General features: G+C 36.7%; 1 long non-coding RNA gene and 1 pseudogene across 2 annotated transcripts; both read right to left on the bottom strand.

The window, feature by feature from the left end:
• Positions 1-372: 372 nt before the first annotated feature.
• Positions 373-5,142, bottom strand: LOC117932373 (annotated as a pseudogene).
• Positions 5,143-5,466: 324 nt separating this feature from the next.
• On the bottom strand, positions 5,467-8,038 carry LOC117932374. 2 transcript variants are annotated; one of them, XR_004654163.1, is made up of 3 exons: positions 7,952-8,038; positions 7,352-7,807; positions 5,467-5,997 (listed from the first exon to the last, which is right to left on the bottom strand). It is a non-coding gene; the product is annotated as an uncharacterized LOC117932374 (long non-coding RNA). The 2 variants fall into 2 exon arrangements; XR_004654162.1 differs by having other exon boundaries at positions 5,467-7,807.
• Between the last annotated feature and the right edge of the window lie 2,631 nt (positions 8,039-10,669).

The raw sequence follows: 10,669 nt of genomic DNA, 5'->3' as shown, positions 1-10,669 counted from the left end.
TGGGCCATAAATGAGGCCTGAGGCCCAACTTGTTCCTTAATAGGCTTAAGTTGGGCTTTAGACTAACGGGTTCTTTGGGGACACATATACCTTCATTTTTTTATTTTATTGTTAGTTTTTATGGATTTTAAATAGAAAAAGAAAAAGGTAGAAAATAGTGCATCCTTCTTCGGTAAGGATGAACCAGACAACGCTCTTCTCATATTGATCGAAGTGACAAAAAGATGAAAAGAGGATGAGTTGATTAGGTGGATCGTCTTTGACTTACAAGTTAGTCATGAAACTAAGTAAAATGCACCTAGCTTACACTTCAATTTCGATCTCTTTTTATAAACACCTTTTGATAGATTGATTATGAGAAGACAATAAAGGAGCTATCAACTACATATAATCTTAAGGCTTTATTTGGTTAGCGGGATAGGATAGGATAGGATTTATATATTCTAAGATATCATATCTCCAACAAACCTGGTATAGTAGATGACACAACATACAAAAATGCGTCTAAACACTGCTGGACATAGCTATCCTTCTCTTTTACCAGCCTGTCCACTGTTGGGAAGAGCCTAGCATTGCAAAAAAAAAAAAAAAGAGGCAGCCATCTCTTACCATTTTCACAAAGGAGGGCTACAAAAACAAGTGTCTTTCCTCTCAAAACCTCACTTCCTTGCTCGATAAGAGACACGAGACTAGGAACCAGATTCTTATCCTCCACCAAGGGCAGAAGGTGCCGGCCAATGTTTCTGAACATATGGCTTCCAAGCATGGCCATGTTTAGAAGGTTTAAGCTAACTTGCCGCTCACGTGGACTGCCTTTGACAAGGTTAGTTACAGTGTCCCTGAATGAAAGCTTGTCTATGACTGATTGAACACTACAAGGATGAAAGCGAACCAGTCGTACTAGACACAATCCTGCTGTGAGTCTCATGCTCTCTTGTTTATGGCAAGAGCAATTTGGGACGTCACTTTCAATCAAGGGAAAAATGACCCGGAATTATCAACGGTGATAGATTCATTGGCAGTGAGAATAGTGTGCTAGAAGGGCATTTTGATTAGCGATATCTTTCTGAACCTCTTAAAGCAAGGGTGGGATAGCCAGCCATAACGATGCTGCCACTATTTGGTGATGATAACTCCTATGCGAAGCCAGCTAAATCTCAATGGAATAACATCATTGCTTGCAGCAGGTTCAAGCGAACTGGCAAAAACATTCTCAGTCACAACGGCTAAGTAATTTATGTGAATACTGGTCAATCCGTTTTCGTTAAAGGAGAGGAAGACATGCTTAGACCAATCTGTCATTTAACCAGCCTCATACACAGCATAAGATAGGTTCAGGGGTATGTGAATATAGATAAGAGGGGAATATGGGCAGATTGGGTGGTGATGTAGGGAATGGATGATGAATGGTGGATAGGATGGGTACACGGTGGGGATGCCATCAGTGAAAAGAACTGTGGGAGATAATGAGATAGGTGGACGGGAAATACATAGGGGAGGTGAATGATGAAAAAATGGTAAGACAAGTGGGTATTGTGGGTGTAGAAAGAATTGGTGCCATGTGCAGGTATGAGAATGGGAATAGGTGTGAAGAATGGGTTAGTCTAGGTGGGATGAGAGATAGAAGGTGATGAGATGGTGATGCCTCTTGGAATTAAAACAGCTAAGATTTCTCCAACTGTTTCTAACCCCAGAGAGAAAGGGGTGAAATACAATTGGAGCAAGTCCTGAACCATTTCTACATGGCAAAAATGCAAATTCAGCGACCAATGTTGGGAGTTGAACTGCTATGGAGGGTAACAAGCAACGCATTTGTCAACAAAATGATAGATTATCACAGCTTGAATCTTCCCATTTTTAAGAGGCTTCCATCTTCTTCTTCACTCAATTGACTATTATTCATTTATCGAGGAATATAGTCACAGGCTAAGCAAGGCTGAAGAATTGGTGGCTTTATCCAAAAGCTGTTGTTTAGAACTGAACTTAAGCTTATTTCTTTTCTCATCTTCTTCGCTCGTCTTTCCTCTACTTTCAACTCTGATGACCTATCCCTTCTCGCGTTGAAAGCAACCATTATGAGCGATCCAACTAGGGTCCTTGGCATATGGTCCGAGTATGACTTGGTTCTTTGTCACTGGGTTGGGATCTCATGTAGCTTTACGAGCCAGGTTCTTTGCACTTCTCTTCTGAAGACATGCCTACTGCTGTCTTTGTTGACGTGACAGGTCGTGATGATGGAATTGGAATTCTCTATTGTTCCATTGACAAGTCATCCATGCATCCCATAAAAAAATTCTAGATCCCTCTCCACATACGGATTGGTTGACAACTATAGCCAATCATAATCACAATGGGTCACCGGTACATACACTTCCAGCTCTGTCATGAGGGTGCTGATGAAGGCTAAGTTTGATGTTTTGATGAGTGTCACTTCAAAGACATGCACCCGTGACAAATTTTTCTCCCTCAACTTTTCTTTAGTAAAAATGGTTGTTGCTATAAAGTTCCATAACATGATCAGAAAACTTCAAGACTTTGAGAGCTAAGACACCTTGATGGGACCTTGAGGGATCATAAATAATGCACATACATCATCTTATGTTCTCCTGGTACTTCATGAACGTCTCAAATCAGTTCCACTATCTGAAAAGAACCTAACACAGTTGATTGGTACCATCCAACAATGTTATTATCAACATTAGCCTCTATCAGATACTCATCATTTCGAGCTGATAATTAGCACCATCTGTTTCAATCTCCTCGTCCCTTTCTCGGATCGGGAATGGGGAACAATTAGTGATTTCAAGAACACCGCCAACAAAGCTTCCCACATCAGAAGTTGCATGAATTGATCTGCTGGAGGGATCATGCACCACTTCCACTGATATTTGACTTGTCATCTAAGCAAGAATGGTTAAATGAAACCATGTACGATGATTGCTCACTGATCTACTCCAGAAAAGGCAGGCTCTGTCTGATCAAAAGGAAGTTATAGCTTGCCCTGATGGACATTTGAGAGTACACAAGTAGCAATCCTGAGCATATGCAGCTTTGCAATTTCATCAGCTTTTGCCTGAGCTTGTCTTGCAGCCCCCTGGAGTGCAGTTTCCAGCATCTTCATCTCCAACTTCAACTTCTCAACTTCAACAGCAGAATCTACAGAGTCAGACACATTGATTCCTAAGCCAAATGTTGATTCCTTAACGTCAGTGTTGTAATCATGGGCTTGCGGATCAACTACTCAGCATCCTTCTCTCTCTCGTCCCTGACTTCTTCCTCAGATACAAAGGAGAAAATTGAGACTATGAGTGGAGCAAGGGTGGAAAATACAGTGCCCTCAATTACAAGAAAATTGCTATGACACCTTGCATGCAGAAACTTTTCTTGAATGGCTCTACCTTCACACCCACTTGTGTCCTGAAGCGATAGTGCAACGCATCTAGATTCATGCACTTAGTTTCTTCCATGGTGGGTGTACCCAGCATTTTAATGATTTCCACCCGCTGATCAACACTTTTTTTCATCAGAAACGGTAGCTGTCCAAAAAAAAGATGCTCAACCACAAGACATCCTCCCGACCATGTATCATAGGCAATTACGTATTCTGTAGCTTTAAACTCTCCCGCATACTAGGCAAATCACCGGCCTTCAAAGAACCAAATCTGAAAACCTAATACATCACCTATAAAACCATAGGAGTATTAGTAGAATAGTCACCTCTGCCATACAGATCACTGACAACAATGGTATCCACAGTGCGGACCGCTCTCTGTTCATATGCTCAAACACTGATCTACCAAGCTCTTAGTAACCTCTTCAGGATAAACAGATCCAAGGAGTCCCAATCCCTCACAGCCTCATCATCCCATGGTCCCACTCCCCATTACAGCTTCATATTCAAGAAAGTCCAAACACGCAGAGCAGAGAGTAAAAGCAGCAAAAACAGAGCAATGGAGGGAGAGAATAAAATGAATCATTAAGAACTATGCTTCACCTCTTAGTGGGCTTGCAAATGGGTGAATTAAAAGATCTTTTTTTCTTTAAAATGTCACAGAGGAGGTAAAACAGAGTTAAATCAATTTTCAGTCATAAACAGAAGCAAAAGAGGAGCAGTCAATCATGAAGAACAGAGCATAACCCATCCAATGATCAACCACAATGCATCTCAATAATAATATATGAAGAGAAAAATAAAGAAACAAGAACACAGTGGAAAACTTACCCCCGGGAGGCCCTTTTTCTCTGGTTCTCGGTAACCTCTTCAACTCAAAACCGCCTCCTCCCTTCCGACCGTTGGCTCGCTACCCAAACCCAAGGAATAGTCTCTAAAACTATCTTCTCCTCCCTCCCTCTCAAGCTAAACGAATACTCTCCCTGAAGCTCAAGGACCTCTCCGTTCTTTTCAAAAGCACCTCCCTCTGTTCTAATCAAAAGCCCAGCATCCCCCCACCGTAGTAGCTTCGCCCTCAAGCTAAACTATCTCCTCAAAAATATCCCTCTGCCCCTCTGAAAAAGCACCACCTCTCCTGCAGGAGACGCTCCCTTGCAACGGCTTGCAGCTTTTCTTTGGAATCTTCTTGCCCGTGTCTCGACCTCTCATTGCCTCTCAAAAACACTATTGTGATTCCCTAGCAGCCAGTCATGAAACAACACGTGGTCACCTGGGATCGCTCCACCTGGCACAATAACCTGCAAGAAAGATAAGCCCCAAATGGGTCTACAATAGTCTAGGTGATTTTATCTGTTTTTAAGGTTTTGACTATTTTGTAATGATTATGAAATAATCTTTTTAAGGTTTGATGGATTGTTTTGTTGCGTATTCCAAAAAGCTTCACTTCTACTGTTATGTTTTGGTACATGCAAATGAAACAGTTGCTGAGTTTCCTACTTCTGTTATACATAGTATTTTTCAATATTTTACCATATATATCACATCTCCCTTAGTATTATCTGCATGTTTGCATGTGCCGTTATATTTTGTATAAAGTAATTGATCCTCAATTAGGATGAGCATGGGAGCAAGGATTTGGACAGTTTTAACATCTTAAATACCCCACACTACAAATATTATTTCAGTTGCTTTCCCAAAGAGATTTGAGAAATAATCATTCCAGAGATAAAATTGAATTTCTAGTCAAAGTAATCTTTTTTCCAAAAAATAAAAAATAAAAATCTCACTCTAAACTTGTTTTAAAAATATTTGTCAAACTAGCCTATCCGTACAACCTTTGGCTCAATTTTATTATTTATTTTATATTTTCGTTTTAAAGTTGAAGTTCCCAACTGTGGTTTTAGTTTTAAATTTAAATCCACATTTACTAACAGTAATTTTCAAAACCACCATTGATAATTATGGTTTTATATTTAAAACTAAAATCATAATCATCAAATCCGGTTTTTTACTCTCAAAACAAAAAAATATATATATCACCTGAATGAGTATATGATAAGAAGGCTAAATTGATAAATATTTTGGAAGAAGATCGATTTTCATTATTTTTTTCTTCAAAAACACTATTTTGGTCTTAAACTCAAATTAGTATCCAGAACACTACCAGGCTATTCACTCTGCTACTCTGAATACTGTGGGAGTTAACCTCCAACAACATTACAGCGACATAATTCCCCCACCAACATTACAACAACATAATCATACTTCTACTGCATTACGTGCCATTCTCAACCTTCTTTACCCTTATTCTTCACATGCTTCTCGACCTCATCGAGTTACAGTTCCAGAATAAGCCAAGCTCTGCATTTCAAGCCCACCCCATAACCACCAAGGTGGCTGCTGCTACCCTACTACTATTTGTCTTGCCATCTCGACTTGAGTTCACTTTCCATTCTTATTCTGCTGCTCTCCTCCGTACCGCTCCCTCTTACTGGCTTTCTTGGCATCACTATTGTTCCTGGATACATGACCACAGCCCCTTCTATGCATATGTCACCTACACCTCTGCTTTCACTCGGCAATTTGCATATGATAGTCCAAACAGACTATTCACAAAAATGCAACAATGGAACATGAGAAGAAATTTCAACACTTTTTTAGGTGCAATTGATAAAAATTCTACCAATGTCATCAATAATGCAAACCATTATGACAGTTTAAAATTCACAATCATAGATAATAAAGATAACCAAAGGAAGAAATAGGAGGGGGAGGGGGAACGACACAAATTTCATGTGGAAGATCTCTGAAAAATTCCATTATGAAGCAAAATAATTTAATACAAGGTTTTACCAAATTCAAATCTACCAATCCTCTTCTAAGAACTTAGCTAGTACCTTCAAACTTCAACTATACACTCTCTTCATCAAGAATAGACTTCGAGTTATCGCCAAACTTGACCTTAGCGGCTTCTTGATGCCCAATCAAGAAGAAAAGGGTTTTATCCCGATCACAAGACAACAATAAGGAAAGAATGGTATGACAAGATTAATCAACCCTAATTTTGAAAGAAAACTAAATTAAAACATGTTTTTCAACTCAAAATGAGTAGATTTTCTGGGGAAACAAACATTGGCAATTTGCCAAGAAGGAGGAGCACAAAGAGTGTCTTAACAACTACTTTATTTCCTCAAACCTCAATTTGGAAATTTAGGCTTAAAAAGTTGAACTATAAATCAATCCAACAGTTGTGATTCAACTCAAATATTTTCAAAGAATTTTTTATGATGATTGATTGAACTTTGATTTGATCGGATGGATATATACCAAACTGTAGATCCTCAGTTCTTAACATGGATATTGAACCGGATGTTAGATAAATTACAAATAGAGCATAAAAGACTAAGCTAAAAAAATGACATTTTCTAACACCCTTCATCTTTTATTAGAAAAAAATTAACCAAGATATCCATAATTAAAAAGAAAAAGAAAACTCAATTGTTTAAATTTTGTCCATCTACAACCTTTGAATAAGTAATTGATCCAAGGGAGATTTTCAAAGAACCAAACTAGAATCCTGAATGGCTAATCCACTTGAAGCACTTACAGTTTTCATATTTAAATTAAACTAATTTTTCTATTTCTCTATGAAGTTTTTGTTAGGTAAAAATCCAAAGCCTTGCATGAAAGGGAACTCCTCAGATTCGGCTAGAGAAAGACACCCTTGTAGTTAAGATCTTGGTCCCAATCTTTTTGTGGTATTTTTGTCTTACTTTCTGTCTTTTCTTCGACTGTATGCATACAATAGGTTGCACACTCTTTCCCTCTAGATCACAATGGTAACATTGAAGCCGAGGAGACTCTGTTAGAATTCCATATCTACTTATTAATCTAACTGAGCCAATCATGGAAACGAATAAGGAAAATAGATATGCAAACATTTTGGAGATCAGGAGGAACCTGTGAAATGTAGCCATGATGGTTAGGGGATAAAAATAGAGGGGCCTTCTCATGTGCCATTGTCGCCTACCTGTTAGAATAGAAGCCCCGTGAGACGGATAACACCATGGTAGTGGGGACGAGGGCAGCACAAATAGGAGAGATGATAAGTATAGAAGATTAACTCAATTCCGAATGCCAAGACAAATGCTAAAGCTAGCAACAGCCACCTCGGTAGGTATGGGGTGGCCTTGAAATACAGAGTGGACCTATCAAAGAGGTCGAGGAGCACTGCTACAATGAAAGCAAGAGAAGGGCGAGATTGGGTATAAGGTAAGTGGGCACTAGATTATGTTGCTGTCTTCCTTCCCACAATGTTGATGAAAGCGGCAGCGTGAATAGGCATGAGATCCCGATCTTGTTAAAGATTCATTCCCACAGATCGACACAGTTGGGTTATGAATACTCATCTCGGATCTGTTCCACAAAAACCCAAAAGAGGAAACCCTAAATTAGAAACAAGCCGATCTCCTCAAAGAATCAAGGAATGGTAAAGAGTAAGATGGAGATATAATTCAGCATACAGAAATTCATTCAACCAGTAATTTCAGATAGACTTACCCGATCTCTCCTTTTGCCGCTCTCTCACAGTCTCACACCATACCTTTCTCTCCGCTTCTCCCCTCTCAAGATATTCGACTCATTATTCTCATCGATATTCTTTTTCAATATGAATGAGTTGAAAAGTCAGTTGCCAGAAATACCCTCCTTATATATACATATATATGATATAATGATTAAAATATATTTAAATAAAGAAGTTTTATATATTATTTAATGCACTTAAATAAAATCTTTAATTTATTTGGTTCAAATTAATTTAGGATATTGTAAATTAAATAGTGTAATATTAAATTAACGAGTCTCCAACATATTAAAGGGTAAATTAATGAATATTATTTTTTGTAAATGTTAATAATTATTCATGAATTATAGTAAAAGAGCTTAAAAATATGTGCTTAATAATTATTTTTAATTAATAAAATGTAATTATTTTAATTTCAATTCCATTAGAATTATATATAAGGGTATAAGTGGAACCATAAAAATCGATCACATCAAACCAAACCGACTTATTTGGTTGGGTTTTCATTTGCAAAATGTTTGATTCGATTTGAAAATTTGAACATCCATATCATGTTGTCAGCTTCCTTCATTATGTAATGCAAAACAAGTCTAACAACCATTTTTTTTTATTAATATTATTAAAATAAAAGCAGGACTTTGAGTCTCAACTCATGAGTACTTGTCTTCGAAGTCTTCACCACAACATCAACTATGGTCTTCTCCTTTTTCCACAAAAACAACCCCGTAGCCCCCACACAGCATAGAATGGAAGATTTGTGATTCATACGTCACTTTCAAATCTCAACCAAAAAGTCACTTTATTTTTATCTTTTTTCTCATTCTCCACTAACACTTTTCTTCAAATTGATGTCGGCTTCTTGTCGGGATTCCCATTCCACCGATGGCAGTGCAAGTTCCAAGAACCAATGAGATTTCGAGGCTTTGTGGAGTTGGATCCAACCTCGATAGTCATGGGTCCTCATTTTGCAAAGAAATATGTGCCTGGCAAAAGATGCTATTCACATAAACATGATGCACATTGGGGAAAACTTATTTTATTGCTTTATCCCATTTGTTACAACTAAGAGAGACTTCTTGTTTATCATTGCATGAAGCAATGTTTCTAATACCCATTCATACGTAGCAATGGTTTCACCATTGAATAACACACAACCAAATACTAGTACTGTTTGGTGATGATGGTTAAAACCAACCAAAACAAGTGGTTTCTTATAAGTATTGGTTTATTATGTTGTATCAAATGCCAAGACATAACCAAAACATTCATAATCCAACTGAGAGGTAGAATTTTCCCAAAACAAGTTTGATAGTCGACCTTTGTCATCAACATTGAATTTATAATAAAAAGAAAGGTATTTTCTGCTTTTTTGCACAAATAAGCCAAAACCCCTTCCACATTCCTATCCTTGATTTTGAATCTACACATTGCATCAACATTATTGTATAGATCTTTTGATGTGAAATCAATATTTTCATGTCCTCCCAATTATTGTACCATATAATCCATAATTTGGCTAGTTTGACACCAACTTTATGCATTGCATGAAGCTAAGTCTTATCCAAAATGTTTATTGCCTGATTAGATAAAAGAAATTACTTATCAATTACTTCGACCAAAGGATGATTATGATCCCCTCAAACTCTTTAACAATCCACTTTTTTATAATTTTCTACTAAATCCAATACAAAATGCAGCTTCATAACCGACTCTAGTAAATGGTCTTGGCTTCCTTGTAGATTTTCATTTTTAAAGCACTTTGGCAATCAATGTCTTTCCTTAGAACAAACCCACTTTCGAGATATAATCTTTGCATTCTTGTTACGTTTCAAATCATCTTTTTAAACACTAAATACAGTCACTCTAGCATACATATCGTAAAATGCTTCTACTTCATCTATACAATTAAATTTCAATTTTCAAACTTCTTTTATTGAAATACCATGCAACAACTTGTCATAATTAACTTATCAATTGGGGTTAGAACTACCATCAATATTAGCATCTTCATGAATTTCAATTCATCTCCAAGGTTAATGATAAATTCTTTGACCTTCCATTTCTCCTCATCCACTACCAAAATTACATAAAATGATATAAAAACAATATTAATTTGTAGTTGTATGGCATAATTTGAAGACATGAAAATATTTTAATTTTTAATTTGAAGGCATACAATACAAATCGATGATAATAAGTTAATGATTTATTTAATTTTAAGAATTATTTTTTGACTTCAAATCATAATAAAATAATCATTTGAGTTATTATTAATAGAAGTTTTGAAAAAAAATATTTTAAAATTAAAACAAACATTAACTTGTCGGTACCCCAACAATTAGTTAGATTTTAAATACTTTAAATTTAAACACCGCAATCTTGACTTGAAATGACAATATAATAATTTTATAATAGTCATTTCGATTACTATTGAGATGCATTTTGATAATAAATTTTAAAAATAAAAATGATTTTTTTAACATGGTGTGGACCCCGCATTTATGCTCATGCACTTCCACTCGATGACGAAACTCGCTTTTCATTTGAACAAATATTTATTTTTAAGAAAATGACCTGAAGTCGCCACTTATTTTTGTTTTATTTTTAAAGGGAAAAACAAAATAAGAAAGACAAATCTCTAAATGTGACTTCTGAAGGAAAAATAGGTCTGTGAAAAACCGAGTTTGGATCCG

The sequence above is a fragment of the Vitis riparia genome, chromosome 15, assembly GCF_004353265.1.
Source record: "Vitis riparia cultivar Riparia Gloire de Montpellier isolate 1030 chromosome 15, EGFV_Vit.rip_1.0, whole genome shotgun sequence".
NCBI lineage: Eukaryota > Viridiplantae > Streptophyta > Magnoliopsida > Vitales > Vitaceae > Vitis > Vitis riparia.
Note: the sequence above shows the minus strand (reverse complement) of the source record. Positions and strands in the feature narration are given on the sequence as shown.